Source organism: Podarcis muralis, chromosome 11, assembly GCF_964188315.1.
Source record: "Podarcis muralis chromosome 11, rPodMur119.hap1.1, whole genome shotgun sequence".
Classification (NCBI taxonomy): domain Eukaryota; kingdom Metazoa; phylum Chordata; class Lepidosauria; order Squamata; family Lacertidae; genus Podarcis; species Podarcis muralis.
In genome coordinates this window covers 33226409-33252831 of record NC_135665.1, presented here as the reverse complement: position 1 = coordinate 33252831, position 26423 = coordinate 33226409, and the positions used below count along the sequence as shown (strand labels likewise).

Below are 26423 nucleotides of genomic sequence, written 5' to 3'. Positions count from 1 at the left end.
AAATGTTCATTATCATTCCATTGCTTCCAATCTGAGTAGTGACTAGTTTTTCCCAAGATTGTGCTTATCTTTTGTGAAGGAACATGTATAACTTTCTTCAGGTAAAGGACCCCTGACCATTAGGTCCAGTCGTGGCCGACTCTGGGGTTGTGGAGCTCATCTCGCTTTAATGGCCGAGGGAGCCAGCGTACAGCTTCCGGGTCATGTGGCCAGCATGACTAGGCCACTTCTGGCAAACCAGAGCAGCACACGGAAACACCGTTTACCTTCCCGCCAGAGCGGTACCTACTGTATTTATCTACTTGAACTTTGACGTGCTTTCAAACTACTAGGTTGGCAGGAGCAGGGACCGAGCAATGGGAGCCGATGTTCCAATCAGCAAGTCCTAGGCTCTGTGGTTTAACCCACAGCACCACCCGTGTCCCGTTCTTCAGGTAAGGATACACAAAAAAACCACACGTAACACCGTTAAGAATTTGAATATCTATGTCTCTAGAGCACCATGTAACTTATCTGACCATTTTTTTGCATAATCAGCAATTTAGAAAGAATATTCTTAATGAACTCCAGGTAGCATTGGGAGGTAAAACCCAGTGGAACTCAGTGGGACCTATAGCTATGTTTGAGGTGTTTAGGACTGAGTGGTCAATTACTCATAGATTTTGATTTAGTTAAATGGAACACTAAAGAAGCATGGACACCTTACAAGGAATTCTTTCAGACTGCATATGTATGTATGTATGTATGTATGTATGTATGTATGTATGGGCTTTGCATATGTGACAGTTTTCAGATCTGACGCTGATGACTGAAGTCTGAGTAGATGAGTTCAGATCTCGGTTGTGGAAATGACTTGCTGCCTTAAGCCCCTTCTCACGAGCCTTTTTCTCTTCGGTGCTGATCCTAATCTTTCAGCTCTTTCATCAGGAATAGCCCAGTAAGTTTACTGTCTCCCAAGGACTCTTGAAGGCTTCCCATGTGACAAGGACAGCTAACCCATGCTGGCACTCTATCATTGAAAATGTACTGTACCCATTTTGTAGCATTGGCAAAGTTAAGACCCTGTTCACAGTTGTTGGGTGCGTATGAATATCAGAGTCTGCTTTTGTAGCACATTTGAATGCTTGCATCCTGGGACCGAATTTGCTCTTAGTTGATGCCACATGCATATTTGTATACTTATGAGTAAGTGTGAACACGTGATTTTATGGTTCTATGCACCTCTTGATTCTTTTAAACCTTTTATCTTCTGTAATAATAATCAATTGTTGAAATATTCAAAACTTTTCCGTCCTTATCTATGCAGACACATGTGCCATGGCATGCAATTTCTTACCTATGTCTACATCCAGTGTTCTAATCCACAATCCTGTGCATGCCCATTCAGAAGAAAAATCCCATCAGGATGTACTTCCAGATAGCAGTGTATAAGATCCATAAGACTACAGCCTCAGTCTATGGTTCAAAAGACATATCCTAGAATTTATTAGAATGAACACAACTTATCATCAAGAATCTACTACTTTTGTATAACAGGTAAGTTCAATACGGGCATGTATGTAAACAAAGACAAATAATATAAAATATAATATAAATTATATATAATATAAAATAATGCTCTAAGGTTAAAACCACAGATTACTGTGCATGAGGTTCCTTTTTCTAAAATGAATAAAAGTAGCCCAGTTATATTGATACACAGTGGAAAAAAATCATTTGGTGAATGCAACAGACTTCACAGCCACAGAAGAGGACAGGACTTCCTTAACCCCCCCCCCCCCATCTCCAAGGCATTTTATGTCCTTCTTGCGACTTTGGTGGTGCTTGGAAATGGTGTAGGGGTGTTTCAGATGCTGGAAGAACTGGCAGAAATCACCCTCCTCGTGTGAAGAGAGGAGCGACTGACTGTGCAATCCTATACATGTCTACTTAGAAGTAAGTCTCGTTGAGTTCAATAAGCTTAGCCCTAGGTATGTAAGCAGCCTAAGAGAACAACCCTAAGCTCCCAAGGAGGGCAGCTGAGGGACTGTTGGGTGCTGTGAAGCTTGCTCTCCCTAGTGGTCCACAGGTGGAAAAGAAGGTCCAGCAAAGGGCGCTCCCCTGAAAGGATCCATCACCATCATTGCACTGCTCATGGTACTCAGTGGGTGTTGGGGTGGAAAGTGGTGCTCTAGGGATGTGTTGTGGGGAGCCTTGGTTCCATAGGATCCAAAGCTCCTTTGACATGGTCCTGAAAATGGTGATGAACCACACTGGCCTTAGAGCTACAGCAGCCATCCCCACCCTATCGGTGTCACTGGAAGGGGGTGGGAGCTAGACAAAGACTTCCATTGCCACCTTCTGTGGCTGAAGTCAGGAGGGCTGAAGAAGTGGCAGGTTCCTCTGTCATGAAATCTCATCAACCTGAGCATCATATTAGAATCACTCTGTTAGCGTCCTAGCCTTTGTGAATGTTCTCTTTCACACTCTCTTTATATACCTGTGGAATAATATACAGCTAACACGTTTAATTCAGAGACAATCACAGCACCTTGAGATATTTATACTTTGCGAAGGCTAAGTTGTTAATCCTGTTTTACCTGGTTAAATTAGATTGGAATTTAAATGTGATGAACTGTCTCCAAGTGACATCAGAATCATGCTACCAGAAATCAATATTCTTAGATTGTTGTTTTTAAAGTCCAATTAAGGGCATCACCTGTTATTGGAAGAGGGGTGCTGGTTGTGGGGGAGAATTATTTACTGCTCACAGTCTGTCTCCAGGTTTTCTTTTAATAAAAAAAAGGCTGCTTTCAGCTTCAGTGTGAAGAGAGTTAATTTAAATTTGATAACAAATGGCTCTGCTTTTTAAATGAATGTAGCCTGGCAACTTTCGCTGAGAACCCGTCATCGGGCCTCAATTATGTATGCAGCTTCTTTGAGAAATAGTTTCACACATCTGACCCAAGGACCACAATGTTGTTGTCATGAAATAAAAAGTGTGTGCAGGCAGGGCAATGTTTCATTCCTGGACACTCTCCACATGAGCTGACTTTGCCCTCCTCTCCACACTTGGGAGTTGGGAGGTACAGAAATGCAAATGCACAGATGCAGTTATATAGAGCTTTCTCTTCTCCTTTCTCACATTTCCTCCCCCCCCCTTATATGTGGAGAAATAATGCAGCAGTTTGCCTTTTCGTCTTGTTTTTTTACTTAAGCTGTGTGTGTGTTTTAATGTGTAGATAGATAGAAAGATACACACACACACACACACACATATTCCCAGTGTTTTGATGCCTTCTCCAAGGCTATCCTTATCAAAGCAATAGTGTGAAACCAGACAGACAGGCAAAGAGTTAACCCCAACACCATTCCCCCCCCAAAATGGCTGCTTTGTCTATGTGCACACACCAACAGCAAATGTCCTTCTGTTATTGTACAACCAATTTCATGTGTCAACTATTCATATGCTAATAGCGGTACAGTTTCTCACTTTTTTTCCTTCAGCGGATACATTGTAAAGATTTTTAGAGACAGTGGAACACAGGAATAAACAGCTTTTTATTTCAGAAGTGATAAATTAGTTTTCATTCAAACAACATGCAACAAATGCATCTGACCAGTATTGTTTGTATTCATTGTTACTTTGCCTTTGGGATTCTTCCCCCCCCCCCACTTCAGTTTTAGGGCAGTTAGCAAATATTTAGCAGATACAGTTAGAGTTTAGATAAAGGATTTCGCTCCCCTCCACCCCTGCTACTTTTATGGACAAAGTTAGCGATGGGAACTGGCACTGTTTCAACATACAAAACATTTTCATTTTATGTTTTTAAACAAAGCAGAAAGAGTAAGTAGAAAACGTACGCTACTGTCCTGTTCATATTATCCAAATATTGCAATGTACCATGTACCGGTAAATATATTTTTTTTTAAAAAAACAAACCCAACTAATCTAACTAGAGAGCAGGGTTACTGTGTAGACTCTGGGATTTATATATACTATTGTTGCACTGTTTATTTTGGGTCTATAGACTGTAATAAAGCTATGTGTGTTATTTATTTATTGAAAAATACCATATAAGTTGGATATAGTAGTTCTGGTTTTTCTATCTCAGAATTATGGTACTGTTTTAGAACAAAAGCATTCACATAATTTTGAATAAAAGGAAGGAACAACATTAACATCAAAGGGCTGGCCTACAGCAGTTTATGACATTTCTGATAAAATACAAGATTTTCCCATTTTAATAAATATTTTTTTAAAAATAACATACCCCTTTCGTTTAAAGGGAGCACCACAAAATTTAATAAGAACCTTGGATTTCTATATTAATATGATGAGAAACGTAAGTGTAATGATATTAAACATAGAAGCCAAGAAACCAAATTACTTAAACGATTATGTTATGTTGCAAAAATTTGTGTTACAATCCTGGCCTAAAAACAGAACATCACATGAACATGTTATATAATCTGCTGCAGTTTACCTGGGAGCAGGGGCCACAAAAGTCTGTAGTGGTAGGTTTTGAGTAGACATATACACAATTGCACTGCATGCCTTTATTCAGCTGAATTTTATTAAAATTTGTTTTAAAATTCAATATATTAAAAATTTTAGTGGGTTTAATTTAAACATTATGATTGCCATTGAACAATGAACTAGTGACACTTGGTTCAGCACTGGATTATGGCCAAATAATTTTCTTACATCCAGCTCAGACAGAAAGGATATAGCAAAAACTAAACCAAACTTTATTACAGTATAGTTCAATATAGGCCTATTCCAACAGACTTTAATAGGGCTTACTCTCAGGTAAGTAAATATAGGATTGCAGCTTAAGGTTATATTAATTCACTATCAAGTAGCAATTCTATTAATAATTACTCAGAAGTAAACCCTTCAGTGTCCTATGGGGTTTGTTACTGAGTGTGTTTAGAACTGTAGCCTAAAGGATATAATTGCTTATATATAGATCCATATTAAAAGAGCTGTAGTTGAAAATTGTTATTGGGGGGCACTGGTTGTTCTAGCAAAATGAGCATATATTAGGGAAATTGGTAGAATAGAGGACGAAATTTTCTGTCAATCAAAAGGATCAGAAAATGGCTTTTAACCAATACAGTAAAATTTCTGACACAGACTTACTAGATCAGTTATGGAAACAGATAACCTTGTTTTTCCAATGAATTACAGGAAATCGTATGGTTTTAAAATACTGAGCCCCAATCCAGCACACATTCAAATCTACTTCATGGTGGCCCTTGTGTATTGGCTGCTAAAACCAGTAAGATTGGGCTTCATTCATTGTCTCAGGCAAAATCAAGTGGCCTTAGAGACTCAGTCATTTTTCTCTTGAGGAAACTGGATATATGCTGCTTTGCACTGTAATTTGGGAGGGATAAGGTACTTTCTCCCAATCATATTATTTGCCTTTCCAAATTATTTTCTCACCAAGTTTCTCCTTAGTCATGGCAGGTTGCCTGTTCCACTTCTAATAAATCTGGATTTTGTGGGCTGTTTGGTCAAGATATGCAGGTTTCCATGTTAGGAAGCTGGAGGAAATGGTCACCAAGGCCCTTTCTAGCCCAAAATCTCTGCTCTTTCTCTGTCTTGGAGGAATGAGCAGCCTGCAGCTTTAAAGTCCTCCATTTCTTTGGGTGCATTATGGGAAGACATTATATCCGTGGCCTACTTCACAACAGAGGATGGCCCCATCTAACTATAATCATCTCACAGAGCAATTAGAGAATTATCTTAGCAAATGAAATGACTTGAGTATTTCATCCCCTTTACTTCCTTCCTTGGGGGTTTCTCTCAGGAAAGGGTTATTGGCCCCATAATTATGGCAATTTAATTTTTTTAAATTTCTTTTGAAGCTTTAAGGTCTATGGAGCTTACTTAGAGACTTCTAAATTTGTAGATAATAGATGTTAATGACTTAAAAGAGGGTAACATCAAGAAGACTGTATTCGGTATTAAATCATCTTTTCATTTGAAAGCCTCATCAGAAATGATCAGTTAGTAATCTTAAATGGCAGAATCATTTATATTTCATATTTATTACTCAGACGTAATAGTTCATAGTATTAACTGATCAGTTACTCACTGCTTACACTTGGGCAGGTAAGGAAGGTCTTGTTTAAACTAAATTATATACCACTGCTCCAGGTCATAGCTATAAGTAGCTACTCACAGATTCCTATAAATTCCAAAAATACAATATATGTCCCTTGTTCATGGTCAGCTACACAAACCAAGAACACTTCCACAACTCATGGAAAGAGTAGCTGTAGCAAATCAGTTTATACCACAATTCCAAACACTCCTACTCGGAAGCCGCTTTTACTGGCATTAATGGCACTATATTCAACACTGCATCCAACATGTAGTTTGTGTTCTGGGCACTCCCTGCCTACCTGAATGGAAACCATTGACCAGAATGGTAACATTACATTGCAGGAAAATATAAAATTCCAAGAACATTCCTGTGAAAATAGCAGCAGCCACAGCTCTCAATCTGCCTGCCAATATAGTGGTATTTCTGTACACTGGTACAACATTTTGAAGGTTGAAATACATTAAAACAACAGCAACCTAGGATTTGAGATAGAAATGAAAAGAGTTGTCTATTTTCTGAAACTCACATCAGAAATGAACTTAAATTATTCAGTAAATCCAAACCAGAGCAGAATATACAAAGCCCTGTTGCAAGAATCCTTCATAGGTAATTCAAAATAAAGCATTTGCTATAACTTCTTCTCTGTCCTCAATGAATGTTATTAATTTAAACATTTTCCAGGTAATTATGAAAGATGAAATGAATACCTTTATTTTTTACATTTATTGTCTCATTATCTATGTAAATATAATCACATGTCATTCAGGATTCTGTGCTTCCAACATTCTGTTTTGTGTGTGTTTAATTCCTGTTCCTTAGCACAATTAGCTAAGCATTCAAGAATGCATGAGTCAACTATTATATGTGTTTACCTCTGTCAGCGAGCCTATTATCTTCACTATTATTCTCCTCAAGCACAATTTTAGTTTACTTTCGTTTGTATCTCTTTTGGTAATAATAATAATTTATATATCATTTTAGAGTTCTCAGTAGCTGCACATGCACAATTTCAATACACCTTACAATAGCGCTGTTAGGTACCTCACTATTATTACCCTGATATTGCACAGAGGTGACTGAGGCACAGGGCGTTGCCTAAACAATCTAATCTCAGTCATTAAGGCTGCAATCTGATACACACTTACCTGAGAATACGTAAATCCCACGCAATTCAATGGGATTTACTTCTGAGCAGACATGCATGGGATTACATCGTTGGTCAACATGGAACACCAGCTTTCTCTAGAATGGAAGTTTCATACACCTGAAAGAGTAAAGGGTTTAGGTTATTTACTATTTACTATGTTCATATGCTTCCCTTTCTTCCCAGAGGAGCCCAGGGTGGTTCCAACATGGTGAAATATGATGAATCTCAAAGCAACAATTGGAATACATCAACAAACAAAACAGCATAGGCAAGAAAACAACATTGTTCAGCTCCCAGAAAGTATTTATCTCCCCAAAATCAAAGAAATTTTTAATTCTGTATGTAGGTCTATTATGGTGGCAAATTATAATTCCCTGAAGGGCATTTTACTTCTGTTAGCCAATGGCATTACAGACAACAACATCTAAACTAAGAACAAATAAAGGAACATCCAATAGATTGAGGAGAACAGCAAACAATTCTTTTTTTCTCCATTTGTCAAGAGATTGTCACAGGTACAAAATGTTAATTAAAACTGCTGTATTTTTTCATAACTGGCAAGTATGATTTCAAATTTCCAACTCCTTTCAACACTGAGAGGTGAAAAATTGAAGGACTGTGGATTTATGAGGCCAGATTTTAATTTGGCTGAGACTGGATTTGAGCTGAAATTCATGGGAGGCCTCCCCCCCCCCCCCGACAAATTTCTGATACTTCCGTTTTCTCACCACCCTAGAAAAAGAAGACCACTTTGCAGAATTTTCTCCAAATATTCTCCACCATTTCCCCCTCACAATACCAGAGAATAATGGTAGGCCACAGGCATGTGGAGAATGGAAAATGGTTGCCAGGCTACCAGCTTGGCAGTGCCAACAAACAAACCAACCTCTCAGGAGGAAAACCAAAACTAAGAAGCTGTGCTACTGCACTGTTACTGGTAAGCCTCACCCACTCCCACCTCTGCCAAAATTTGAATATTTATCTTCTTCCTGAAAGAATTAAATGAAATGGCTTCTCCAGTTCCTCTTCTCATGAATAGGCTGAATAATCTGAGATGTCTTTTACACACAGCTCTAGTGAAAAGCAGGTTTTATAGCAAAAAAGCAGGTTTTGTGTCTCTTTTTCAAGAGATGGGGAACTTCAGTTGTGAAAGGAAACAGAGCAGAAAACAGTTTAGCAAACATTCTGATGAGAAATCGCTTTTCTTTCAATATGATCAACATACCTACGTATATACTGCTCTAGAGTGAAGGTGGTCTTCTTTATGGTCCAGCTCTCACTTCCATAAAGAAGGCCATAAAGAAGGCCTTAAAGAAGGCCATAAAGAAAGCTGATCACCGAAGAATTGATGCTTTCGAATTATGGTGCTGGAGGAGACTCTTGAGAGTCCCATGGACTGCAAGAAGATCAAACCTATCCATTCTGAGGGAAATCAGCCCTGAGTTCTCACTGGAAGGACAGATCCTGAAGCTGAGGCTCCAATACTTTGGCCACCTCATGAGAAGAGAAGACTCCCTGGAAAAGACCCTGATGTTGGGAAAGATAGAGGGCACAAGGAGAAGGGGACGACAGAGAACGAGATGGTTGGATAGTGTTCTTGAAGCTACCAACATGAGTTTGACCAAACTGCGGGAGGCAGTGGAAGACAGGCGTGCCTGGTGTGCTCTGGTCCATGGGGTCATGAAGAGTCAGACACGACTAAACGACTAAACAACAACAGCAAGAAGAAGAGTGAAGGTGTGATACCTGGATGATACACTTCTACTGCTTCTTTCCTGTGGGTTAGTACCAATCTGAGATGCTGTCCCATTCTAAAAGTGACCTCAATCATCTATACTGGCAGAAATCCCACCATCCTCTGGTTTCCGAAGGTCTTCTGTTGCCCTCTCTTGGTTGCTTCCTCTTCAAGTTTGAACCCACAAATACAGATTACACACACACACTCCACACACTCTCTTTCATCTAGAGAGGGGGCAAGAGATGGATCTCTTCATCTCAGTGCTGAGCTGAGAGGACAGAATAATTCTTTCCTCTCTGCTCAGCGCTGAGATGGGACAATTGCTCCACCTCAGCACTGTAATGACAGGAGAGGTTTATGAAATCAAATTTAGGGAATCAAACATATAAGAACCTAGATAAACAGCAATTAAAATTGTTTAGTTAACAGAAAGATCAGAACTGGGTATTTGTCTTTTTATTTTCTTTCCACCTTTTATCTATGAGAGAAGAAAAGGGGAGATTTCCGATATAGTACTTAAGTTCTACCCCCTCCCTGGAAGTAATATTTAAAAAGCATTGTCTGAAAACAGAAAGTGTTTTTAACATTAAAAAACCAGCATTCCTTATTATTTTATTTCCAGTTAAAAATTCAGATTGGATGCTCAATAACCCGTGTTCATGATTAACTGACAGGTGGAATTATCTAGAGAAATTGAACACTTTGCTGTCTCAACAAGTAGCAGCTTTTCAATCTCTGACATATGTTTGCCTTGTGCTATCTGTATTATATTTTCTGAAGAAGGTCGGCTCCTCTGATCTAAGCAATGTAGCAGTTAAGGGGGTATATATAGTATCTTAGCAGCAGTTGCAATGATAGTAGTATGTAGCAGAAGAATCTTATTCTTTGACATAGACTTTTCTGTTAATAACTGTATTTTGAGAGAAATAAATGAAATTCCTATATTCCCGTTATTGTTTGCTTTTTGCTAGAACTTTTTTAAGGCTTTAAGAATGGTGATGTCTGATTGACACAATATTTGGTTGCAATCTATTAAAATTTCTACCTGCATGGTCTCCTTACAAGGGCTTTGCTAGGTACTTAAAGGACTTGGTAGCCATCCTAGGTGGAAAAGAATCCAAACTGCTGCAATGGTTAAGATTGTGTTGTTACTCTTTGTAAGATTTTAAATGCTTACCATTTAAAGTGGTATAGTTGCAGGGTGCTGCTGATTTGGATTTTTTGGGCATGCTGCCACAGATGTGGAATCCCATAAGCTCCAGCCAGCATAGACAATTGTCAGGATGATGGGAGTTGTAGTCTGACAACATCTGGAGGGCCATAGGTTCTCCACTCCTGGCCTTGGCCAAAGATGTTGCATTATATTACACTTGCATTTTCGTACCTCATAGAAGGGCCTCTTGGTACATTCTGCAAAAATGGATATACAGTGGTACCTCGGGTTACATACGCTTCAGGTTACAGACTCCGCTAACTCAGAAATATTGCTTCAGGTTAAGAACTTTGCTTCAGGATGAGAACAGAAATTGTGCTCCGGCGGCGCAGCAGCAGCAGGAGGCTCCATTAGCTAAAGTGGTGCTTCAGGTTAAGCACAGTTTCAGGTTAAGAACGGACCTCCGGAACGAATTAAGTACTTAACTCGAGGTACCACTGTATTTGGCAAAATTGTGCACAGAATAAGCAGATTAAGAGGAAAGGGCATGCAAATGCATTGAATTTTTTTGTATGGATTTTAAGGAAAGGATATGCAACCTGACGCAGAAACAGTGCAATTTCAGATTGCAGAACTAAGAAATACAGTGGTACCTCGGGTTACATACGCTTCCAGTTACAGACTCCGCTAACCTAGAAATAATACCTCGGGTTCAAAACTTTGCTTCAGGATAAGAACAGAAATTGTGCGGCGGCAGCGGGCGGCCCCATTAGCTAAAATGGTACCTCAGGTTAAGAACAGTTTCAGGCTAAGAACGGACCTCCGGAACGAATTAAGTACCTAACACAAGGTACCACTGTACCAGCATTGACAAATTTGTCAATACCTAGCATTTCCAGAAAGAAGAACAAGGGATAGAGCAAGTTTTTGGTGAAAAGGTGCTTTTATGTGTTGCTCTGTGTTTATGTCCATTACTGATACTCTCTTCTCGAAAACTGACTTTTCCTTTATTACTCTATGAATCCATTGACATCATAACCCTTCTTTTCACCAGGCATAAAGCCTTGATCTGACCTGCTCACCTATCTGGAACCTAAACATTTCTTTGGAAGCCTGTTTTTGTATGCCCTCACCAAATGATGTATGGTCAGTAGCATTTCAATTGTGGAATTCCCTCCTCCTAAGAGCTCACCTTGCACCGACATTATAGTCTTCTCAGCTCCAGGGTAAAAGCTTTTTATCTACCTGTATTTGAAGATCATTTTAAGATCTTCAGTTTTCTTGGCTCTTCTGTGTTAAGTTATAGTTTGCTGTTGCTGGCTATATTTAGTTACCTAATTTTGTACTTTGGTTGGCTTCATGTTGTTTATTTTTAGAGTTCTTATTGTCTTTTATTGTTAACTGCCCAGAGAACATTGTTAACTGGGTGATAAATAAATGAAGTAAATAAATACCTTTGATTTCTTCCTTTCTGTTATCCTCCTTATTCAATCTGCCACCAAATTATATATCTTCTCCCAACCCAAAGTGTAAAAAGCAGGGTGTGTACATTGGGTTCAGTATCAAAGTAGGGGTACCTTAGAGAGTTTGGGGGCCTTTCAGAGGTAAAGCAGGATTTGATGAGGTGTCATGAGTTGAAACAAGGACCCCTGAAGTACCTTGTGGTGCAAACAAGCATCTACTAAAAGTGAAAGTAGTGTCTCTAAGCTTACCATATATGAAGTAATGGAGTGATGGGAGAAGGGAGAATCATAGAATCACAGAGTTGGAATAGACCACAAGGGCCATCGAGTCCAACCCCCTGCCAAGCAGGAAACACCATCAGAGCACTCCTGACATATGGTTGTCAAGCCTCTGCAAATAACACAATAGGAAGAAGGTAGAGGAAAAGTTCTTTGTGGCTGACAGGATATGCCTGTGATCAGAGAGAGTGGTTTTACTCAGAAAGCAAATCCATTTTAGTTTTCCTCATCCCCAAATCAACTTAAAAGTGCCTAGCACAAATGCCCCTGGTCCTATTCCTAGCAAGTTACCAGGGGAACCTCTCTTGTGTCTGCAATTTTCAGAAAAAATTAACCAGAAAACACTGACTAGGAGAGAAAAAGTTATTTATTTTTTACCCACTCTAAACCTGTAACAGCTATCCCATTTTTTTTTTGGGGGGGGGGACCACTCCAACTATCCTGGCAGGATTAATTCTTTCAGAAGGCGTAGGAATGCCTGCAAATTTCATCCAATTCTGCCTCCCTTTTTGTTTTGTTTTTATGAAAACATTATATATACAGTGGTACCTCGGGTTACAGACGCTTCCGGTTACAGACGCTTCAGGTTACAGACTCCGTTAACCCAGAAATAGTACCTCGGGTTAAGAACTTTGCTTCATGATGAGAACAGAAATTGTGCTCTGGCGGCGTGGCAGCAGGAGGAGGCCCCATTAGCTAAATTGGTGCCCCAGGTTAAGAACAGTTTCAGGTTAAGAATGGACCTCTGGAACAAATTAAGTTCTTAACCTGAGGTACCACTATATATATATAGAGAGAGAGAGAGAGAAAAAAACTTTAAAGGCGTTTAGTACAAAAGCCCTTGGACCTATTTGCCTGTAGTTTATTAGGCTTTATCCCTAATGTCTGCAAATTTAATCCACTTATATAAAAAAGGCAAAATTAAAACTTTTTAAATGTACTGAATAGTGACGCGGGAGAACAAATTGGGCAGCTTACTAAGCACTTCAGCCTTGTTGAATCCTGTATCCTTCTGGTCAGGACTAGAGCTGGAGGTAGCGATAGTCTTCAATGATTAAACCTGCCTCCTCAGTAATGACATGGTCTGGCCCTAACTCCTCTTCCTACCCATGATCATTGAGATTGGGTGTCCCAGTGCATCCCCCCCTAGTGGAACCTGCCCAGCCATTCTGTTGGCTGGGGCCCACTCCCAGACAGTCCTGCCCTCCCCCCTTAAAAGAAAACAACAAAAAAGAGCTAAAAAGACAACACAAGTTAAAATAACTACAGATTAATGCAGGGGGGCTGTCCCACACCCTCATCCTGCCCTCAAAAGGTCACCTGAAAGGGATGACCCCCTTTGGTGTCACCCCTTTGGGGGCAGCCCTGCCCCTAGGGCAGGCAAACTGGCTTTATAATGCTGCCCCAGGAGCTGTTCCCCATGTGCCTGCTTGCCCAGGGACCTGGTCCCTGCAGAACTCTCTGCAGTCATCTTCGCTGCTGTAGCCCCAACTTTTTCTATACGCCACCTCATATTCTGGGATAACAACTGGAAGGCTGCTACTCGGTTGTGGTTGGTGCCCAAAAGGGCTGGAAAGACAGATCGAAGGGAGACCAACAGTAAGTGGAGCCAGAGCCAATGACAGGCCGAGCCAACTGATTCTAGTTTTGTCCCCATCTTCCTCTCTGCTGAGTTCTTAGGAGAAGGAAGCTGCTGGGCAGTGCTGTCTTCCGAACTGATTGTAAGAAGGCAGACGGGCAGGGGTTGGCAGACTGAAGTTCGTGGGGCAGTGCCCCATTCACTCTAATCCTACTTATTCTATCTCACAGCAAGGGGGAAATATAGATGTAGTGCACCAGAGTTAATTAAAAACTAATCAGAACTGGAGAGGAAAATACAACTGCATCAAATTTGACTAGGGCTGAGAAGTGTGACAGAAGTAATCTGAAATGAGACTGGAGGGGTATCTAAACATTGTACCAGAGATTTAACATAAGACCAAACACTCACCTTAGGAAAAAAATAATGCCACGGAAGCCCAACAGCAATACCTGAATTACAATCTTACTATACCATTTATATCCATTACTGTCAGACTTTCCTAGAAAGGGTGCTCAAGTTCCTTCTTAATTGGTATAAATCACATTAAGGGAAGAAAAGTTAATGTTTGGCACACTGAAACCTATATACCAGGCTTTAAACCTAGATCAGGTATTCCGAAACATGTGACAGTAGCTTATATCATGTGCAAAGGCACAAGTCAAGTGGAAAAGATGTATATGAGCTTATCCAGACTTGAGCTAAGAAATGCAATTAATCCTTACAATAAAAAAAAAAATCCCACCTTGTGAGTTCTACCTTGCATTGGATTTCAAAAGACCCAGATTTCAATGAAAGATATTAAATTTGAAACCAGCTCTAGCTTGGGCTTTATTTCTGTGCCCGGAGTGAGATTTTTCTAAAACATACATCCAGATTACTTCTTCTGCTGACAAAGTAAAGGAACGCTGTAACTTTGACCTTACCCACCCACCTACCTTCCCTTTAAATAAGAGAGAGAGAAAGAAAGAGCTTTCCACTGAGTGACCCTAACATTTTAGCAGAGCATCTGGTTACATCCTTAACAATAAAGACTATTGAAGGTTGCATCTTGGAAGAAACCGTATCTCTAAAATTTCACAAAAGCAAAAAAATCAAACACTTGGAAAGTACACCAAAATTAGTCAGGAAAAGTTGAAGCTATTATTCTACTTAGAGCCTCAAATAGCAACATCTCTTTAATAACAACTTTTTTTCCCATTTATCACAAATGATAACAAAAAAAGTCTGAGGCAAGATATTAACTTGCAAGTATGAGTCTTAAAGGGCAAAAAATAAAAAAAAAAATTATGTCCAAGCATCTTAAAAGAACAAAAGGGCAAAAAACTGCCACGAATATATGAAAGTGAGAAAGGGTTGTGATTGAAATCAGATGAATAGCTACCTATTTCAAAAGGAAATAGATCTATGAGTCCTATACAGTGTGGTCCCACTGAATTCTATGGGGCTTACTTCCAGGTAAGTATTATGGGATTACTGCCTTATTCAACCTGCTTTGCTGGAAGGGGATTGCCAGGTGAACAGGGCCATCTCCAAACAGAAAAGCAAAATGTGTTGACTACTATCCAGGTGAGATTTCAATTGCTTTCTTTTGTAACTGAGAGTGGAAAAAGAAGAGGAGAAATACAGGACTGAATGAGCTCTGTAGGTTGTTTTTTCAAGGTCTGGAATGTAGGCGTGATTGGAAGGAACTATCTGATATAAGACATTTCAAGAGGAGGTTCCCCACTTAATGTTGTTTTCCTTTCATCCTGAACTTATGAGTTGCTCTACAATCAAATTCCAGAGAGTTAGCTGTGCAAGCAAAGCGGTAAAGATTCCTGTGACACTTTGTGCACTAAGGTTTCATGGAGTAGAGTCCACTTCATGTGATGAAGATGGTGACACTTGCTTGTCCATAAAAGCTGATGTCACACTAACCCTCACACCTCTCCCACCTATTAGTCTTTAAGGTGTCATTAGACTGTCATTAGGATATAGGTTGGTTTCACCCAATGCCTAAGCCAAACCGCTCACATCTGTAACAATAAAGTTGTGGCCTAATTTATCCCATTAACCCAAAATATTGGTGTCCGTGTGTTTATTATCTTAGGGAGCTGCGGGGGACCTGGGGCCTCGCCACGCAACTAGCAAAGGCAGGGAGTTAGTATTAACCAGCCAGTTTCTCTTATCTGTCCCCAATCCCCTCAGGCCAGTTTTGGCAGGTGGGCGAGGCAACTCACCTGTCCATCACCTGGCATAATTAGCTGGCCAGACATGAAGTACAAGACAGGCAAAGTGCTTTGCCCAGTGGTTCTCAAATGCTTGATTGATGTCAGGTGCAAAGCAAGTGGGCATGGCTTTCCCCAAATGGCCTCACAGGCCAAATGAGAAGGCATTCAAACATGTGTCCCATTGAAAGGAATGCTCTGTGAGAAAATGGCATCTGTGCTAGTATTGAGCATTCCTATGTGCATTGGATATCCACCCACAATTCTTGGGTTCAGCAAGTGATAAGTGCCCAGAAGCTTAATTGTGTGAGTGGATCATTTTAGCAGCTTAGCTCTAGCTGCATAAAGGTACCAGTGTTTTTGTTGGAAGTGCAACAGCAGAGATCATTCCACGTGCAACTAGAGTGTCAATTAAGTTAGCATTAAAGTCAACTAGCCATTTCGGAGAGGTGGAGGTGTTGCTTAGCAACCACACAGACTGGCATGATGTTTGCTGAGGTAGCATGTGTCCTGATCGGCTGTGTGGTTCTCATTTTATATATTCATTTATTGGATTTATTCAGACCAAGATATGCAAAAATAATGCTATGTCACAGATACAGCACAAATAAGATGATATGTATCAGAGGCAGGATGGAGAAATCAAACCATGGATCCCAAGGTTCCTAAAGAGTTAGGCCATTTAATGTGTTGCCTTACTAATAGGTAAGGTGAAAGGACCCCTGGACCACTCAAAGGCGACTATTGGTTTGTGACACTCATCTCGCTTTCAAGCCAAGGGAGCCAGAGTTGGTCCACAGACAGCTTTCCAGGTCAAGTGGCCAGCATGACTAAACCGCTTCTGGCACAATGGAACACTGTGACAGTAACCAGAACGCACAGAAACACCATTTACTTTCCCACCACAGTGGTACCTATTTATCTACTTGCACTTTGACGTGCTTTTGAACTGTTAAGTTGGCAGGAGCTGGGACACAGCAACGGGAGCTCACCCTGTCGCAGAGATTCGAACCACCGACCTTCTGATCGGCAAGCCCAAGAGGCTCAGTGCTAATATACCGTCTCCACAACATTGCCCTATGTTGCCCCCACAATAATCCCCAAATAGAGAATACATGCATTGACCATTTAATATACATTATCCCAAATGGATGTTGTCCACTTGTATACATCATCAGGATAGTACGCATGTTGAGCATGTAGCATAAGGAATCATTTTTATGCTGTGCATTTGTGTGTGTGTTCCTTGCACATTCATGTGAAAGTGCACTGAATATGAAAATTGTGTCTTTTCTGACTATGCATGCACCAATCAAAGTAGTAGCAGGATTAGTTTATTGTCCCTCAGAAGGTACATCAGGCAACAAGAATGTGTTGGGTGCACTTGTGTTGAGATTTTGAGCCCCTTATGTCAGTTATTCATCAACACCTCAGGAGGCATTAAGAGTGTATGCATGCATGCTACACTCTTGCTTAGTGTGTCTTCAGTTCAGAGTTTTCTGGCTACATAAGATTTTTACATACTTTACAGCTACCACAGACTCCTGAATGCAATACTTGGTACCCAGGGACATCATTTAAATTTGTTACTCTGTCTGAAAACTTTGGGTCCATAAACCAATGAAGAGATTACCTTCATCTATATGCAGTTTCAGGATTTTGCTTCTGTCAGGCAGGTAATATTTTGTGTTCAACGACTAATGTAAGCATTATCAGCATACCTTGGCACAGTACATATTAGGAGGAAAATATATATTTAACCAATTCTGAGCAACTTAAATGGGGAGAAAAAAAATGATGAACTAAAAATTCTCATATGAGCCATGAGAGAGCTCTCTGCAAGATATAACCGTGTAGCTTGGTTCCCAGTGAAGTAAAAGCCACGACACTGGTTGCAGCTAAAAAGCCAGCTTTGCACTATTATTTCCACTTCATTGAGAGTTTATACCACATGACAAAAACCCCACAGGCCTGTTTCCCTTCATATACAGATACACATTAATCAGGAGGAGCTCTACTAAACTCAGCTGAGTAACACTGTTGGAGATATGTGTGAGAGAAGCAAATCAGGTACTACAAATCTAATTACAAGGCAAGTTGCTCAGATAGAGAGTGGTTGCTAAATTTATGCATCTCAAATGTGGCCTGAAGTGTACTGGTAGGGTATGTGATATCGTAAACTATGGACAGTAGTGGTAGAATGCATGCTTTGCCTGTAAAAGGACCCAGGTTCAATCCGAAGTGACGCTGGGAAAAACTCCTGCTTGAAATCCTGGAGAGGTGTGTAGACAGTACTGAACAAGATGGGCCAATTGTCTGACTCAGTATAAGACAGCTTCATGTGTTCTTATGACTCTTTGGATGCAATACAGGGAAATGTAGGAATGCTTAAATCATCAGTGGGACTCAAGCATGTCTGTTTCTGGGTTGCATCCCACAGGGCTGCATTCCCAGTTAGGATTGTCTGGATTGGGCCCTGTATGCTGTCCTTATCACTCATACTGCATCAGATATATGGTGAATACAACTGCAGCACAGCATCTGACTGGGCAGGTTCCTTGTTGTATGCTAATTACCTGACAAGACACCCTTCTTGTCTAGACTAGCCAGATGTCCCTAAATGGCCCATAGAGATTCATGGCCAGACAAATTATCTGTATCTGAACCTTAGTGGCTCATCTTTTAGATGCATCAGCAGGGGGAAAATGGCTATTAAAATCATACTGGATTGTGTTTCTATCTAGAATGTAATTCATAATCATATATAAAAATAAAAACACTGACCACATATAGAGTTCTTAGGTACGTTAATTCTGTTTTTCACATCATGGACCTTGCTCATAAACAGTGTTGCATTAACAGTGTAAACTGAAGATGGTCAGATTCAAGCTAATTTATGTCTAAAACCATTTTCTCAGAAGTAATTCCCAGTGATTTAAACAGAACTTGCTTCCAGATCACTGTGCTTATGATCGTAGCCTTCGGTCCCACAGACCTTAAGCAGGAAGAAACTGATTTAAATTCAAGCACTCTAGCCAATCCCTTTTGTTATGTGTTTAAAATAAAGTACTGTAACAGATTTAGTATTTGGACCACACTGTACAGCAGATACACAGGAAGAAATCTAAGAGATGGGCTGGTGTCTAAAATCTGTTTGCTACTTTAATATTAATAAGGTGTATCCACACTTGGATTAGAAAAAGATACAGTAATCCTCAAACCACTTTATTTCAAAATGCCTCTGTTAAATGGAACTATCCTGTGAGGAGGAGACAGAAAATCATAACCTTAAACGGCTATAATTTCATGTTTGTACAGAAGTAAATAGGAAGTACCGTAAGTCCCAGAAGTGAGCTGTATACAAGTGTAAAAACCATTGAAATGTGAGTGCAAAATTTAGCCTTTAGCAGTAGCACGCATCATTTCTGTGATAACTGGAAGATAGCTGTAGTGTAGAAGATCAAGTAATTCCAAAATACTCAGGCAGCCTTTTAAAAAAATAAAAATAAACTTACAAAACTGAAATACCTTCAAAGTTGCTTTTGTCTATTAAATAATTCCCTCCCCCTTCAAAGGTCTATGTTCCACATTTTCAGCTATAAGTCTCTCATGGGAATAAGGGCTGGCACAATAAATAGAGCCAATGCATTGTTGTTGCACTCAAGTCTTTGACTTATCTTTGCCAGAGTTTTACTCTGAGCTGCTACCTCAGAGTTCTAAGGTAACGCATTTCAAAGAACTCAGAAAGTGAAGAGTTATTTTCTTCAGTATGGTATTACTCTACTTTTAAAAAATAATGATAATCTCAAACTAATCGAAGAAAAATCTATTCAGCAGATTATTATTATTTTTTTAAAAAAAGAATAAAACAAATTATTGCTTAAATGATTCTGCTTACCAGAAAAGTACACAGAAAAGGAGAAAAATAGCTCAGGCTTGGTTGAAAGACTAAAAATGCACATGAATCAATTATGAAAAAGAGAAGGTCTCTTTGAATGAGGAAAAGCTGATTGGAATTAAGATAGGCTTTGTTCATATCTGCAAGGTACAAGGAGAGGACTTTTCAGTGGAACAGAAAAGGGGGATTTGGGAGTGTTTGGCTGCTTAGTGCTATAGTGCTTTAGAGCCCATGTGAAAATTTGCTGCTAGCTATTAATCATCATTGTGCCCCTGCAAAGAAGCTGTTACAATGATGACTATATGTCATTATATTCCCACTGTATGTAACGAATCAGAGAGCTGGGAAAGTTGGCTAAGAGCGGCTGGCAAACTTTTTAGCAGCGGAATCTATTTAAATAAATTTACATCACATTTGCTACTTTCTCTGGTATGGGAATCATACTTTAAAATGAAACAATATGCTGTGTTCATGGGCCCTGATCTTTTATTCTCCTGTCTCTGAGCCTCCTTTCCAGGTCAGCCTTTGCCAGCACTGACAGCATGCTTTTCTCATAGCGTCTCCTTCTCATAGCCTTTGGTTGCTTTCAAGTTCAATTTAGCACAATAAAGTTGTTATGCATGACAGTTTGGAGAGCAGAATAGGTGGTGTCTGAGCCCGCTGTGTCGCTACAAAGTGGGTTCATTCTCTGCAGGCCAGCTCAGTTACTGAAGCCTTGCTGGTGGGACACTGCACTGGACTTCCAGACGTTTCCATCCTGACCAAAACAATTAGCTTCAAACGGCAAGAAGCCGCAGGGTCGTCCTCTCTTTCAGTGAGACTCCACCATTTAATGTGCTGCAGTGGATTTCAAATTCGTGTTGATTTATCCAGTTGTACCCCTCTTTTTGATAGTTTTCATATATATATACACACCGTGTATATACAGATGTGTAAAAGGAACAGGGGGGAAAGTTTGAGGCTTGCCCAGCTCAAGAGTTTCGTTAGAAACCCCGAGCCGTTGTTTTATGTTTGTTTTCACAAAGGAATAGACTCGAAACATGTCAGCCTTAATTCTGTTAGGCTGGAGTGGCTAAAAGAGAGCCCTGAGGTTCTAAGGACTGGACCTGAAAGGAAGTGTCTCCTTTGGTAAACATCAACAAGCCAAACAATAAACAAGCCTTAAAATGCTAAAGTTGTCAAGTTGGTTATCTGTTATAAAAGATTCAGCGTGAGAATTTTTGTAAACAAACAAACAAACAAACAATGAATGCACCTACTCCTGGCTTAATCGTGACCAATTTAAAATAAGAGATCTCATTTTTTTGTAGTAAATTCAAGATGGCAACAAACCATTGATCTAATGTAAGAGTACACCAGCACTGCAGCATCATGTGGATCCCTCAAAAGACTTTGGCAGAATAAGTTCCATCAATGCAAGTGATGCTTCCAGTGGCTGGAGTCTAGGCACTGAGAAAAGCCTCCTCCTTAACAATACCTGTCTGAAATTTAAATAACAAAGCAAATTTCAAGCTGCAGTCCATCACCTGCTCATTCCAGATCTGATGTAAACCAATGGGATTGTTCTTCAGCAAGTGAGTTTCAGATATGATTCTTTTTCCATTGCCACCTGGATTAAAACCTGGTACCTTTCGCACACAAAGCCTGCATTCTTTCCTTGAGCTGCAACCCTTTCCAACCTCCTCTACCCTTGCAAAAAGTGCTGCCCTGTAAAATCTATCTTCACAACCTTGAAGCAGCCTCAGATTGGCAGTGGTGTTGTCAGGGTTTGTTTTGGAAGAGTGTAAATGTAAAATAAACAATAAATCAATATTAAAATGCTACGCAGCATCTTAACGACCCATGCATCATCAGCTACATTTCCATACATTTCTTCTGGATGTGTAGTTCAGTATATGCTTATATGTTGATTGTTACCTGGAAGCTTGCTAACCCCTTTCTCAATATAAATTCGCCCAATTAAAGATGTCACTTCAACCAGTTTGGTCTCTTGTATATTGTTACACATTTAATCATCACACTGACAGACAACTTGTCCTCAGTCAGATGCCAGTGAAAGAATGTCTATGTGCAAACCTTGTCTTTGACTGTGAAAAAAACAAAACATTATGCACTTGACAACAATATTTGGATACATTTCCCAAGCAGTTATATTCAACCACTTCAGACATTTCAAAGTGAACTCATGCACAGGTAAGATATGTGTGACTAAGAGTTTGATGTGTTGCAGTCGTTCATTTACCAGGTGGAGAACAGATTGCAAAGATCATTTCACTTGCTTTATACATTCTGGACTGTAGTCACAGGTTTTTCTTGATGTCCAAATAATCATGAGGATATTCTGATATTTTCCAAAACGAGAGCTTTATTCTATTTTCCCCTATTTAAAATGACTTTCGCATGTTTGGGGTGATACCTTGCATTTTCCACAATTATAAAAAAAAGACTTAAGGTTTAAACAAAAAAATAAATAAATGACAGGAATCAAGTGAGACACAGGTAAGGGAGGCTATAAACAACCAGACAGTGAGACTACAGTCTATCCTCATATCCCTCCATGAGAATTTCAGTAACACCATTCTGAATAAATGGCTGTGGATTGTACCAAACATTCACTTCTAGGATGCTGGATCAAGTGGTCAAAATGTGATCAAGGAGAGGTATTCATTGACTCCCAAACACCATAATAATTGACACTAATTGGCCCCCTTGTTGTGTCTCTCAGCAACCTTATAACCTTTGGAGAGGTGATCCACCCATCAAAACTGAGACATGTTGTAAGGACAGTGCATAAGACGTTTGCTCTGCCCGTTTCTGCTATACCTCTTCTGTGATAATAGAGCTTCATTTTATAGTATCTTATAGTGCATTTCACATCCACTAAAATTTGATACAGATAACAACTGAATATTACACACACACACACATCTCACCAGGTAAAATAATTAACTGTGAAATCCTAAGCATGTTTCTTAGCAGTCCCATGGAATGCAAAGAGACTTAACTCACTATCAGGTATATGTAGAATTGCATCCCCAATGTGACTTTTGATGTGCAGACTCATATTGCGACTTAAAGTGAAGAGCTCTGCATTCTTTTTTGCCTGGAGGTATTTGTTAATAATCAGACTGATTTGGAAAAATAAACAACTAACACTGAAAAGCCATAAAAGGAAACTAGCCTCAATGTTAATTGCATTAAACAATCATCCTGTAGCTGTGAACAGGAAAGCTGACCCAACAAACTTTTGGTGATATATATATATATATATATATATATATATATATATATATATATTTGGTGTTTTATATATTTTTTCCCTTCTTGCACTGATTAGCACCTGGATTGTGGATCTGAACTTATGTTTACTAGTTTTCATGCTTTCCTTAAAAAAAAAAAAAAAGGCTTTAGTAGGTTATTGCTCATTTTCTTTCCCATTATAAGGAGAAGTGCCTAGGAACATATCATATGTGTAAAATAAAGCCTTAAAGGTGTTTCTGGGTTCTGTGCACAAGTGCTGAACATGCTCTGTTTCCCCGTATCAACATGCTGTACTACCACGTCTTAGGGAAGCACCATAACTTAACTTGTCTTCCACACAAAGTTCTGGCAAGCCTCAATAGATTCATTAGTGATTTTTTTTCTTTAGACCCAAAGAAGCTCAAAGAGCCCCTAACAATGGAGCTAATCACTGCCTCTTCCCTGACCCAAGCTTATGTTTTCCTCCTTTTCACTCCAGACTCTTATTTCATTTCTGAGCAATTGGCTTTCTATGGCACTCTCCAACTAAATAAGTACCCCTTCTTTCCCTGCGCATATGCATCTTATCTAATGTATCTATACAATCTCTCTTTACCTGCATGCATTTATTATAGAGTCACAAATAGTTGAAATCTTCTAAGGTGATTCTCTCTCTCTCTCTCTCTCTCTCTCTCTCTCTCTCTCTCCATAGGCCACAAACAGCCTGGCATTAAAATGCAGATTATGTTCTTTCAATTAGGGAAGGCTGTGCAAAATCTGAAGGGAAAAAAGACAAAGCTAAATGTTTACGCTAAACAAGTACATCTACGTTGTTAGAAGTGAGGTTTGGCAAGTTGCAATTTCAATGGTGCGGCTAATGAATAAATGTTAGACTGTATCAACAGTTCTGAACAGGCTTGTGGCTTATGTGTGCATGAAGTGTAATGGTATCAATTGACTGGTTCTTTGTGGTTGCTATAAAGTACTCTTGAATGTTTCGATGGCGAGAAGGCATGCAGACAATAAAGCCATGACAGCTGAATGTCAGCAGCGACCTTGAACCTAAACTGGTTTTGCCATTCCAGTGATTCCATATACAGTAGACACAGGCGCTGCAGCTGGGCCTATGGCACCACCTTTCATTACCACTGTTCAATCCCCAGGCTTAGCTTCAACTGACATTTTTGCCATATCCTGAAACCCTGCATCACTTATTAGTAATGGTACGGCCGAGATGCTTTGCATTTTAATTGGGCTTGCGGTGGCATTTACAAAACAGAAAACACAAAACAAAACAAAGCCAGTCACCGCTGATCAAATGGTTAGCGTCAACATGTGCAGCCATAGAGGCACAAGCTGCTCTGCTATGTGACAGGCTTTCTGTCGCCTGATTTCTGCCTTGCATCACATACCAGGTGCTGATTACTGCTCAAAATAATTTAGGATCTGTTAAAATGTTCTTGGGAAAATTAATTATATTAGCAATGCAGCGTTTGTTTTCCCTACCCCCTCAATAAAACCACCAAAGATTTCTCCTTAAGGACACCTATAGTGTGTCTTTAATATTTTCGGTTATATTATGAAGCAAGAATTGGTTGGAGAAAGATTGACATAAGAATGTCAGCATTGCCTTACAGTCAACTGAGCTGAGACAGACATTTTGCCAGCAAGTGTCATTTCACACTTTGCAGTGCATTTCCCATCACTTTCCATACGGCAAAAAAGTCTGATCTTTGGGGGAAATGGGTTTGTTGTGCAAGACCTCCAAGTCAACAATAATTTCATGGCCTAATTTCAACACGATTGAATCCCACCTAAAAATGTTAACAGTCTGGATGCACCCTGCAATTATCAACCCAATGCTGTTTTGCTACTTTTCAGAAAAAGAACCATAACGTCTCACTGTTACTGCTGTTGGCACAAGGCTGTGCTAGCCTTCATGATCACATAATACAAGAAGTTGGAGGACACAGCTATCAACTAGTAATGATGGCTATGTTCTACCTCCACTGTCAGAGCCATGTTGCCTTCGTATACCAGTTGCTGAGAATCACAGGTGGGCAGAGTGCTGTTCCGCTCATGTCCAACTTGCAGACTTCCCCCAGACATCTGACTGGCCATTGTGAAAACAAGATGCTGGTCTAGAAGATGAGCCATTGTCCTGATCCAGCAGATTCATCTTTATGTACAAGGAACAAGCAAGACTTGTAGGTCACAGGCATGGCTTCTCCCTGTTCCAAGGTGGGGAATTTGTGGTCCTCCAGACTCCAGTCCAACCTAGTCTGGCCAATGCAAGGGATGATGGGAGTTGCAGTCTAACAGAATCTGGAGGGCCAGCTATTGTTGATCTCCTGCCCCCCCCCCCACATTATGCTACTGGTTGGTGGGTGATTGCCAGGATGTATTTGACAGCACACTCACATGTAGAACCGGGCTGCTTTCTAACATTAATCAGAAAGTTTAACTAAACTAACTTGTGGAATGGTCTGCACACACAATGGAGTAAGTTCCACTGATCTCAATGGTACTTAAAACTGAATAAATGTGTGGATGATTAAACCAAGGGTCAGGAAACTTTTTCTGCAGGGGGCCAGTCCACTGTCCCCCTCAGACCTTGTGGGGAGCCAGACTATTTTTTGGGGGGGGGAATGGACGACTTCCTATGCCCCACAAATAACCCAGAGATGCATTTTAAATAAAAGACACATTCTACAGTGGAACCTCGGGTTGTGGACGTAATCTGTGATGGAGGCACATCCGCAACCCGCAGCAATCACATCCTGAAGTGCCGCATCTGCACCGGCACCAAAGTGATTTGGCGCTTCTGCACATGCGTGAGCAGCAAAACCCAGAAGTAACCTGTTCCGGTACTTCCGAGTTTCCTGCAGTCTGCAACCCGAAAACACGTAACCTGAGGCGTCCGTAACATGAGGTATGACTGTACTCATGTAAAAATAAACTGATTCCAGGACCGTCCATGGGCTGGATTTAGAAGGCGATTGGCCGGATCCGGCCCCTGGGCCTTAGTTAGCCTACCCATGGATTAAACAATTGATGGCTTTTTAAATGTGTTTGTGGCAAGAGGTAATTAGTTTTTTTAAAATTTTGTGTTCTAATTTTGTATTTTTATGTTGCGAACCATGCTGTGAACTTTGGATGAAAGGCGGTATGCAAATTTAATAAATAATGATGCTGCTGATGATAACAGAAACAAAGCTTGATCCAAAAAGCATGGCTTTGCCATGAAGTGATGATGTGAAGCTATTGTGTCAAGCAGCACATTCTGATTCCCTAGCTGCAAATCCCAGTGTGTTGTTTGAAAATGGTCCAGACAAGATAGTGGGTGAGAGGTATCATTTAGATTATTCTCAGCTCACAATGGTGTTGGACTGGGAAGGCCTCTGGTTATGTGGTTCCCAGTAGTCTCACTGGAAGAGAGGAGGTCTGAAGCTCAGAATGGGCCTGACCTTAAAACAAGCTGATTCTGGGTATATCTAAATTAAACCCAAATTTTATTATACTACATGAATCCATTCTGAATCAAATTTGGGGGTGCTCACCCATCTTTCTGGGTGTTCTGTTCATTTTTGCCAAATGAACTAGGTATTCCACACAGAC

The 26423-nt window shown here is 40.1% G+C and overlaps 1 long non-coding RNA gene across 5 annotated transcripts in view; it reads right to left on the bottom strand.

Moving 5' to 3' along the window:
- LOC144329208 (uncharacterized) overlaps nucleotides 1-26423 on the bottom strand; it is a 126455-nt gene that overhangs the window by 10492 nt on the left and 89540 nt on the right. For 3 of the 5 annotated variants that reach the window (XR_013394658.1, XR_013394662.1, XR_013394661.1), the window contains exon 3: nucleotides 7244-7362. This is a non-coding gene — a long non-coding RNA (uncharacterized LOC144329208). Of the gene's footprint in view, nucleotides 1-1336; nucleotides 1477-7243; nucleotides 7363-26423 lie in introns of all 5 variants that reach the window. The other 2 variants (XR_013394660.1, XR_013394659.1) reach the window with 2 other exon arrangements.